Raw genomic sequence first — 11943 nt, forward strand, 5'->3', positions numbered from 1 at the left:
ACTTCCAAACTTCTTGCCTACATGAACTATAAGAAATAACACTGTTAATTACAGCCCATTCTGTATATACTGTATAGAATAGTAGCACAACTTTTTAATGGGTTTATTTTCTTTCTCTTTTTATTTTTTAAATTAAAAAAAATGTATTGGACTATAGCTGTTTCACAAGGCTATTTTTCACTGTACAACAAAATGAATCAGCCATATGTATACATATATCCCTCATTTTTGGATTTCCTTCCTGTTTACTTACCACAGAGCACTGGGTAGAATTCCCTGTGCCATATATAGGTTCTCATTAGTTATTTATATTGGAAGATTTTATAAGAAACACTTACTCTTAATTCATTTGATGAGCTCTGAAACACTATTTGCTTTTAAACATGAATTCTTGTGGACTTGTGCTAAATGAATTCAGGTCCTGTTTGAAAGATATGCAAGCTGGGGTGAAGTGAGAGAAACAGGTGAGACCTTTCCTTGGATGTTCCTGCTTGCTATTGAAACATGAAAGGCAGGATTTCTGCTGCTTTGAGTGAGCAAAAATGGCTATGGGATTACAGATGCAATAAACTTGAAATTGATCATCATCTGTGGGTGAATTTGTAGGCAGCAGTTGGTTTGATTATGTAGGCAAGTTACAATTAAAGAGTTTCTGTCAGTAATGCTGTGCTTTGAGTCTGGGAGGTGAGTGAATGGTGAGAATTATGTGCTTTTTTAGATCTTATGCCTGTTGGTAAGGTGGTCTTAATACAGAGATGCATCTTTCCATGCTGGACTCCAAGCTTCTTAAGCACTCTCTTCTTATCCTTTAGCATCGGGCATAGTACTTAACCTGTTAATGGCATGTTGTAAATGGTAATTGAATAAGTGAATGAATGGATGAATGATTGAAAAGAACAGAAGAGTCAAATGCACTCACCGTTTACTACAGAACGCCCCACGTGCTAAAAGCTATGCTGCTGCTGCTAAGTCGCTTCAGTTGTGTCCAACTCTGTGCAACCCCATAGACGGCAGCCCACCAGGCACCCCCGTCCCTGCCATTCTCCAGGTGAGAATACTGGAGGGGGTTGCCATTTCCTTCTCCAGTTCAGGAAAATGAAAAGTGAAAGTGAAGTTGCTCAGTCCTGTCCCACTCCTAGAGACCCCATGGACTGCAGCCTACCAGGCTCCTCTGTCCATGGGATTTTCCAGGCAAGAGTACTGGAGTGGGTTGCCATGGCCTTCTCTGAAAAGCTATGCTAGGGCAATGAGTACCGCAAAGGTAAATAAGACAGGCTCATAATGACTGGTTTGGGATTTAACAACAGTGGGCATGAGCAGATGACTATGGGATAGTGAACCTTAGGTTTTTATAACAGTACCATAGAGGAACAGCTTCCTTCTCAACTCTACTATTCCCTGTGTCCTGGAATAGCAGCAACTATCTGGGAGTGAATTTTGCAAAATGTGGGTCAGTTACCTTGGTTCACCCTTCCATGACATTATCCCTGCTTGTGACTCATGGTGACTTTTCCTTTAAGCACACAGTTTAGCCAAGGTCCCCATTCCTGAAATAACTACTCCATTTCACCCTTTCTCACCTCTTTGGGAAATTCTTTACTGTATGTTAGTAGCTAAAGATGGCTAGGGAGAATCAGTTTTCTTTTGAGGCAAATAGGTATTTGGCCGTTAGATCCCAATGTGGGTTGTAGAAATGGCAGATTCCATTGGTCTAGGATCATTTTCATTGAATTTGAGGATCTAAGGAATTGAAGTGAAAAGTGCAACTGTTAGTCCCTTAGTCATATCCTACTCTGCGACCCCAAGGACTATAGTCCACCAGGCTCCTCTGTCCATGGAATTTTCCAGGCAAAATTACTGGAATGGGTAGCCATTCCCATCTCCAGGGAATCTTCCCGACCCAAGGATGGAACCCAGGTCTCCTGCATTGCAGGTGGATTCTTTACTGTCTGAGCCACCAGGGAAGCTCAAGTAATTGAAAGAAGCAGCCAGTCAACAACACCCAATACTTGAGCTTCACGCCATGGTCCAACCAGAAGTGGCACATTCCAGCCAATGCGAGTGTGCTTAATTTTGCAGGAATTTTGTGAACCTGTTGTTAAGTACAGTCATTATTTTAAAACCACATTGTATATATGATTGACTAATGTGGGAGAATTTGGGTTTTCAAACACAGCTTGGTACAAGAGCTCAAATGGCATCAGTAATCTGCTGTTTTCCTCTTTATAGAGCCTCCATATGGCTCTCGGAAACTCCAAGCTCACATCCTCCCTGTCTTAGTCAGTTTGGGCTGCTATGCCAAAGTACTGAGTTGCTTGTCATGTATCAATTAATTTAGTCACTTGTATAAAAAGGAGTTTTTGTTTTTTGGTATTTAACTCATTTTACATAGAACTATTTCAAATGTAGGTATAAAAAATACTGAAAGCTGTGAAAAACAAAAATCACATTGTATAAATTTACAATTAAATTAATTATATTAAAAATAAGGTAATAAATTCTCAAAACTCATCACTTTCTAATCATTTTATTAGTAGTTACATTCTTGATGTCTTTGTATCTGTAAGGAAGAAGTGTTATGTGATGGTGTCTATTCCCAACTGGAAATTCAGGGGCATCATTTTGATAACTAGAAATCAGTCGTGGTGAGAGTATTTATACCATGGACATTGCCAAACTGTAAATTACGACTCCCCTTCGAAACCTAGAGTTGCTTGTTAAACAGTTATCAAAACAACACTGACCCTGTATATCTCTGATCCTGGGATTGATGGGCACTGAAAAGGAAGAAAAGAATAAGCAATGATTCTCAACATTGTGTATAACCTACATGTATATGTATTTTTGCATATACACAGAGAGAGGTTTATTTTTAGGAACTGGCTCAAGAGATGTGATTGTGGGGCCGACAGTTCTGAAATCTGTAGGGCAGGCAGGCAGACTGAAAACTCAGAGTTGATGCTTCAGTCTTAAGGCAGAATTTCTTCTCAAGGAAACCTCAATTTTTGCCCATGAGGGCTTTCAATCGATTGGATGAGGCCCACCCACAGTATGGAGAGTAATCTCCTCTACTTAAAATCACACATCTTAACCACATCTACAAAATACCTTCACAGCAACACCTAGATTAATGTTTTGTTAAATTACTGGGTACCATAGCCTAGCCACACTGACACAAAACTGTAATTTTCAGTGACACTCCTAGACTAGAAGAAATACTATTTTACTTCTTGTTAAAATTCAAACAATTAAAATGCATTCATATCCTAAAGAACTGAGTAGCCATATGAAAATCCAATACATAGAAAATGTAAGAAAAAAGATAGGTGTACATCCAAGTGAGAGTGGACATAAAGGCATGGGGAGTCCAGAACCTTGACTTGGCTTTTTGCTTATCTTGTTCTCGGACACTTACAGATTATAACTGAAGTTTTCCATACTTAGATAACTTTGTTTGATTTTGAAATGCAGAAATAATGAGATCAAGATTTCTTTACTGGACTTCCTTCTTAGAGAACAATCTAGAGACTAAAAAATTAACTTTTGGATGTTGATGAGATTTAATTATCAATGGGACTATTTTCTGTATTAATATTTTATATTGAGACTACAACCTGGTGAGTTTAATACACAGAGGCGTAAGAAAGGAAAGGTCCCCTTGGAAGATTGCTGAGTTGATCAGACTGGCCGTGTATCAGAAGGTGCGTCTCTTAGGATAGCATGCTCATTAATTCTCCACTGTCCATCTTTCCCCAATTCGATTTTGGTACCCCTCTCAGTGGGGTACCGCCTTTTGATCATTTCTCACTCTAATGTTTTTCTGATTCTATTAATACTTCAACAACAAAATACAGGGATATGATTAGAAGAGGCTCAAAAGACTCAAGACACAGCACAATAATTCACCTCTTACCTTTTACTGTGACCTAGATGCCAAAAACTTTCACTGTTATTCAGTACCCTTCCACCTATGGATTTAGGATCATTAACTGTGAAACTCTGATTCATCCATTAGCTTTGAGATTACATTTTATATTTGCTTCTCATTAACTTTTTGTCGAAATGTTGTAGTAAGTTGAGTGGCTGTTTTGTGGTATACTTTGAATTGTGGAATTACCTCGTCATTCAGATTTGCTTTTGTCCCTGTGAAATTTAACCACAATTTTGTTGAGCTGTTGCCTATGCAGAAGAAAACTTGCCAGCAATTCAATTATTTTCTGAAATCTTTCTATTCTTTACTTTCTTTAAATACTGGGAAAAACTATGCTATGTATTCCTGTGTGTGTTTGTGTATACACCTTTGTGTATCCTTTACAAATACTGACAATCATTTTTATTAGGACAGTGCTTTCATTAAATGTTTCAAAGTCTTACATGTATGAATTAAAAAAGATGTAGTCATTTTAAGACAAGGAGAAATTCCTTCTATTTAAATCTCATCCATCTATTCAGTTCAGTTCAGTTGCTCAGTCATGTCTGACTCTTTATGACCCATGGACTACAGCACTCCAGGCTTCCCTGTTCTTCACCATCTCCTGCAGCTTGCTCAAACTCACGTTCGTAGAGTCGGTGATGCTATCCAACCATCTCATCCTCTGTCATCCCCTTCTCCTCCTCCTTTCAATTTTCCAAGCATCAGGGTCTTTTCCAGTGAGTCAGTTATTCACATCTGGTGCCCAAAGGATTGGAGTTTCAGCTTCAGCATCAGTCCTTCCAATGAATATTCAGGACTGATTTCCCTTAGGATGGACTGGCTGGATCTCCTTGCAGTCCAAGGAACTCTCAAGAGTCTTCTCCAATACTACAGTTCAGAGCATCAATTTAGCACTCAGTTTTCTTTATAGTCCAACTCTCACATCCCTACATGATTACTGGGAAAACCATAGTTTTGACTAGATGGACCTTTGTTGGCAAAGTAATGTCTGTACTTTTTATGCTGTCTAGGTTGGTCATAGCTTTTCTTCCAAGGTGCAAGCGTCTTTTAATTACATGGCTGCAATCACCATCTGCAATGAGTTTGGAGCCCAAGAAAATAAAGTCTGTCACTGTTTCCATTGTTTCCCCATCTATTTGCCATGAAGTGATGGGATTGGATGCCATGATCTTTGTTTCTTGAATATTGAGTGTTAAGCCGACTTTTTCACTCTCCTCTTTCACCTTCATCAAGAGGCTCTTTAGTTCCTCTTTGCTTTCTGCCATAAGGATGGTGTCATCTGCATATCTGAGGTTACTGATATTTCTCCCAGCAAGCTTGATTCCAGCTTGTACTTTATCCGGCTTAGCATTTCACACGAAGTACTGTGCATATAAGTAAATAAGCAGGGTGACAATATATATATACCCATGAACAGTATGGAATGATCAAACTATTGACAAGGTTAATAATTTTTATTATATATCGAGTCAAGGTAAGATGTGAGAAAAAGCAAAGATACCTTTTCCTACTCCAGCTGCTGCATACTCTCTGAGATCATCCTGATTCAAGCACTGCCCCTCTCTGTCCCACAAACTCCTTACTCTTTGCTAATTTTGACCACATTTCTATTCTTTGCCCTAACTTCAGCCCCAGATCATCAGCTTTTCTGAAATAACAAATGCAAGGAAACGATAAAGGCCAGAAACATTGGCACAAGATCCATGAAGGTGGGATCTTTACAACTTAGAGCATTATGTTTAAAATCCTGTTTATGCAATTCTTGGAACAGATTTAAACAACTCATGGATGCCACTCAAAGAATTATTTTTCCAACATGCAGAGTGAAAATTGTATGACTAAGGGAACTGGTAGTCAAAGTCTTTATCAGGAAGTCAAAAACATGAAGGAGGACACAATTGTAGCTTCTTTGAGTGATAAGATCCACTGAAGTTGAACATGAATTTCTCACATCTTGTGTAAAAGTTTAAAATTTCTGGTCATGGCACCGAATAACTTTGTGAAAGAAAAGCAGCCCTCAAGACATGAAAGGATCATTCATAATAACCTTTCACACTGAAAATGTTAAAGAAGTGCTTATTTGGAGGTCTGGGGAATTTGAATTTAAAGAAATGAACTGGAACATAGATTTGAAAAATACTGCTTTTCTAAATTCTGCCACTTCTGATTAGCTCATAGAGGAACTTTATAATACTAAAAAGAGTCCAGGACTATTAACTCCAATTTAAATTTTCTTAGCTATCAGAAACTCAGCTAAAAGTTCACTTACTCTTAACTTTCGTAAACCTGTTTCCTTCGATTCTTTGCTCCAGTCAACTTACCAGGCACCAGATGAATAAAATGAATGGTTATTTGAGGTGACATATCAAATGATGAGGAGACTCTATCTGGGTACCAGACACAGCTAATTGACTGTGGGGATTCTCATAGTTCAAGGATGAGAGAACTTTGGCATAGAACATATGCTCCGAAGAGGGCCAAGTCTAAGACAAATATCATACTCTAATCAAATGGAATTTATAGATTCAGACGTTGAAGGGCTCTGCTTTGGGAGCTCTTGCCATCTTCTTTGTATTTTTGAGTTTTTTTTATTTCCTACTTACTTTCTTTTTAAAAATAATCTTCAGCTTGCTTTTATTCTGTTTTTTTTTTTAATTGGAAAATAATTGCTCTACAATGTTGTGTTGATTCCTGCCATATAACCATGCAAACCAGTCATAACTATATATATATAGTCCCTCCCTCGTGAGCCTCCCTGCCTCCTACGTGCCTTCTAGGAAGTGGCAGGGTAGTAATTTCCCTCCACACTCCCAAGCTCTATGAAACCAAGTGTTTGGCTGTCTGTAGTCTGTGAAATGTGACTCACTCGGTGCATTGCGTTTTTGTTGTTTATTTGGGATGGGCATTCTGAGGCCCCCATGTGTCACCTCCGAGGGCAGTGAGTCTCCGGTCACTGACCCACAGAGGCCGGCGTCTGTGGTTAATGAGGTCCTCCTGCCTCCTGCTCTTTCCCACCGTGCCACTCACCAGGTCTATTCCTGGAGGCTTTCAGACGCTGGGCCCTCCCTGGAGGGAGCTCCATCTGGCAAGCGTCACATTTCTGCTGTCATCTCAGCATCTTGGAGTGAAAATGAACTCCTGGGCTGGCATTCATGGAAAGACTTTGTAAAGAAAGGGTGACGTGTATTTGAAAGGAGTGTGTAGAGGGAGGAACAGCCCCATCTCTTCTGTCTTGGAAAACAGATGACAATTTATGGTGTGAGGGTATGTCCCAGAGCCTCTGCTCATCCTCTGTCTTCTGGTGGAACTCTCTTCCTTCACATTTACCATTCCCCTTATTTATTTTAGTTATAATAAAATTCCAGCTTAAATTTCTTCTTTGTGTGTGTGTGTGTGTATTTAATTTTTATTGGAGTGTAGTTGATTTACAATGGTGTGTCAATTCCAGGTGTGAAATGAGCAAAGTGAATCAGTCATACATATACATATATCTGCTCTTTTTAGATTCTCTTCCAATATAGGTCATTAAAGAGTATTGAGTAGAATTCTCTGTCTTATACAGTAGGGCCTTATAGTGTGTATATAGCAGCCTCCACCTTCCAGTTTATCTCTACCTCACCTCTTAGCCCTTGGTAACCATTAGCCTTCTAAATCTGTAACTCTATTTCTGTTTTGTAGATAAGTTCACTTGTACCTTTTTTTTTTAAGATTTCACATATAGGCAATATCATATGATACTTGTCTTTCTCTGACTTCACTCAGTATGACAATTCTAGGTCCATCCTTTCCACTGCACATATCATTACTTCATTCTTCTTTATGGCTGAGTAATACCAGTATTTATTTTAGAGCTAATGATGATTTCTGTAAACATTCAGGGACTTGGGAATTCACTAGCATGAACTTCAGATGCCCTAAGGAAACAAGCACATGTATAAACTGATTGCCTGACCTTGCGTCTAATCTTCCTGGATGTGAACCTATCATCATGATTTGCACAGAGGAGATTTTCAATACATGTTTGATATGTCAAGGCACAGTCATCAAAGTTTCAACCTTACATTTTCTGCCATTATTGTCTCTTATCCTGACCTTCCAGAACCATCTATTTAGTATCTTTATTATTAGTGATCTTGGAGGTGCCTGGTGGTGCTCCAGTCGAGCTAAATATTGTATCTAGTTATGGAATAGGTAACATATAGAGAACATAAGGGGATCTGAGAAAGGAGGGTGGGTGGGAAACTCTAAAAGAACAACAGATTTTTTCACCTTCATGAATTACAACTTGGGAAGAAACCCATTATTAATAGAAATACTGTGTCAGGAAGTATGTAAGCGGAGAAAAGTTTCATATTCTTGCTCTTTGGAGAAATTGTGAGAGGTAATTCTTTATCCAGCCAAGTAGCTGTCATGTCTGATTTGAGAAAGTCAATACTTCAGGTGTTACAGGCCTTATGGTCTCTCATAACTACTCTTCTCTTCTAACCCTACAACAGCCGTAAACAAGGTATGAATGAGTGGGTGAGACTGTTATCCAATAAAACTTTATTTATGGACAGTTAAATTGGGATTTCATAAAGTATCACATAGCACATAATATCATTTTTTAATTCTTTAAAAAATAATTTTTCTTACAGGTCTTATCAATATAGATGGCAGGCTGGATTTGGCCCAGAGGCTATGTTTGACCCTATTCTAGGGTCAAAACTGAAACAAATTAACACACTCACTCAAAACAAAATTAGCCATTTGTCCTAAGTCTTTTTGGCTGTTTAAAGTCATCAGTTGTTTTCACAGTTATCAGTGGCCTCAGATGAGGGGGAGAGAGGAGATGAAGAATTTAATTCCTCCGCAACTTTCTTCTCCAATGATGTGTTAGGAAGGAAGCAAGGCTTAGTCTCAATGGACCGCATGTTTCATGACCTCTGGTTCTGTTTGTTTGGGGACATCGTCGTGGTCTCTTCCTAGGTTCTCTAACAGGCACTTTGCATAAAAAATTCACTGTTCCTGTAGCATGATTCTTCAACATTCTGGTGATTTCCCTGTATCTTCACTTTTTCTAATTTATCTATCTCTGTCTTTCCATCTCTTTAGTTTTTTTTTTCTTTTTCTCTGCCAGGAACAAAGGAGGAGACATCAGTTACCTTCTTAAGGACACTACAATTCATTTTTAAAAAATCTCTCCCTGCTTTGCATTAGTAAGTCAACTTCCTACGTTTATCTTCATGGCCCTATACACACACACAGAAGAAATAGATTTGGTTTAAATTTACCCCGCCAGGAAGTACCTTTCTCTTTTTATTTATCACCTGAGATAAAATACTGATTTTCTTGGAGCGATTAGAAGTTAGAAGACCACCAATCCATTCTAATTTCATGAATGTAGATCCACAGCGTTTCTTTCACAAATATCTCCCATACAACTGTTACCCTCAGGTCATGAAATGTTAATTTTCTTTTGGTCAGTTTTTCACCACAAGTCCCATGCCTTTTGTTGTAAACTCACTTGTAATGATTCAGAAATAGAATACAGTCCCAATGTACTACTACATTCTGAGAAATGGCTGTTTCAATTGTGCATATTATAGTCGAAATGGAATAGAGGTTTTTTTTTTTTTTTCAGTAGCTTAAAACAGGTTAAAGAAATGAACATTCTGCAAAGTTGTTAATCTTAAATATCTATTTGATCTGGAAACAGTGTTGTTCTTATCAACTAGTTTTGGTATTTAAAAAAGAAAATTAGTGATTTGTGGACCATTTGCCACACTTATTCCTTCCCCGTCTCTTCAACTATAGATCTATGCTTCTTAATGGGATGTGAGTATCAGAAGCACTTGGGGAAAATTTTCAAAATTTTCATGTTCTATCTCATCCCCTTTTGGAACGATTTGCCCCTTCAAATTAGAGCCCATCAGGAACACACCTGTGTCGAATGAGTTATCACTCAGTGCAGCAAGTGAGAATACACTGTAGAGAACCTCAGGATTTCTCAGTTAGAGGGACTTTGCAGGCATGTGTGCCTAGTCGCTTCAGTTGGACTCGACTCTTTGAGACCCTATGAACTGTAGCCCCCAGGCTGCTCTGTCTATGGGATTCTCCAGGCAAGAATACCAGAGTGGGTTCCATGCCCTCCTCCAGGTGTTCTTCCTGACCCAGGGATCAAACCCACGCCTCTTGTGTCTCCTGCATTGGCAAGCTGGTTCTTTGCCACTAGTGCCACCTGGAAAGCCCAAGAGGGACTTTAACAGATTCTTTTATAGAATTTGGATTTTGGTGGATGATGTGGGGGAAGTGCTCCAAGAAGCAGCACTTCACTCTAGATCGGATGCTCTCAGAAAGTGGAGGCAGTTCCATAGTAAGGCATCTCAGCCAATGTGACCAGCAAGGGGGGTGACTATGGTGAAGATCAATCAATAAAAGGATAAATGTAAAAGTACAGATGTTCATCTTGCCAGTGAGAAGAGATTTTTGGTATTTTTGGATGGCACAATCAGCTTGTTTTTGTCTGTGTTTAGACAAAATTTTTAAGTGGACTTGCTTTGCTTCATGTCATTATGGCGTCAGAATGCTCTTGTCTGAGATGGGTGTTCTGTGAGCTTGTTTACATGCAATAGACTATGGTGACCTGGCCGTGAGTGCCAGGCTGGACTCTGAATGTCCAGAGCAGTTTGTTTTGTCTTTACACATATGTACCCCCTGCCCCCCTTTCTGGTATAACTTTTTCATAACCTGCTGTGAAGCTTTTATTAGAAGATATTTGAAATGTACAGAAAAGTAATGATAGTAATATAATAAGTGAAAGTGAAGTACCTCAGTCGTGTCCAACTCTTTGTGACCCCATGGACTGTAGCCTACCAGGCTCCTCCATCCATGGGATTTTCCAGGCAAGAATACTGGAGTGGGTTGCCATTTCTTTCTCCAAGTAATATAAATAAACACCATGTAAATATCTAGCAACTTATGAAATAAAAGATTACAGATAAAAGTATTTGGGCATTTCTCTCAAATCCTAATTCCTCCTGGGAGGAAACTGTGATCTTGAATTTGATGTTTATCATTCTCAATACACTGCATGTTTCTTCCTTTTAAAAAAGATATTCATAATGTTTTATGGTCTCCTTCCTTTTCAGGAGTTATGTAAGTTCTAACTTTAATGCAGACCTGTGATCCTTTTTTTATTCTGGGGTTGTTTTAAGTAGGCATGAAAGCATCCAACTTCATGAAGAACCATGAGACGGGCACCCTATACTTCACACGCGGCATAATTTTATATAAGTTCTGTTAAACATTATAAATGAATTTTAATCACCACATCAAGTACTCTGTTCGTTTGGTTTCTCCATGCCCTATAGTGATTTTAATCACAGGAGCAATTTGTTGGTTTTATTTAGCAAAATGTTGGGTGGATTTTCCTTCTTCCTTCCACTGGCTCTCTTAAACATTTTTGACACGAACGGAGCTGAATCAATTGGAAATTCACATTTTATGCAATAACAGACCGTCTTAATTTCATGAAGCAAGCAAGGGTTTGGCTTCCACTTGTGAGTAGCACTGAAGAAAGCAATATTGTCAAAGGAAGCAGCCCAGTATATCCAGAGATAAATCTGTCGAATTAAACCCAAGACTTTCATTAGCTCTTACTTTACATTTCCCTACAACATAAGCATTAATTAAACCCATCGGCGCCTTTCCCCTTGCAGGAGACATTTATATCTGACAAGGAATGTCAACCAAGGGAACACGTGGCATAGGAGATCTGCCAGTAAAATCACACTTGCTTTCACAGGGAGGAAGGCTGATGCATTCTGACGGTCAGACGGGCAGGCACAGAACTCAGTGGATGATTGCCATGTTTTCTTGCCCCCGCCGTCTGACAGTCTATGGCGGTGGGCTGACTGTTTCTTGCCTCATTCGAGGTTGCTAAAGATAAGCACACTTATAACTGTGTTATATCTCTTGTCACCTGTTGTTACTCAGTACATTTCAAATAAAAGCAGGGGCCTTGTGGT

General features: G+C 39.0%; 1 protein-coding gene across 1 annotated transcript in view; it reads left to right on the plus strand.

Moving 5' to 3' along the window:
- The window catches only part of GPC6 (glypican 6), a 1226374-nt gene that overhangs the window by 291272 nt on the left and 923159 nt on the right, over positions 1–11943 (plus strand). The window lies entirely within an intron of this gene.

The sequence above is a fragment of the Oryx dammah genome, unplaced genomic scaffold, assembly GCF_014754425.2.
Source record: "Oryx dammah isolate SB20612 unplaced genomic scaffold, SCBI_Odam_1.1 HiC_scaffold_24, whole genome shotgun sequence".
Lineage (NCBI taxonomy): Eukaryota > Metazoa > Chordata > Mammalia > Artiodactyla > Bovidae > Oryx > Oryx dammah.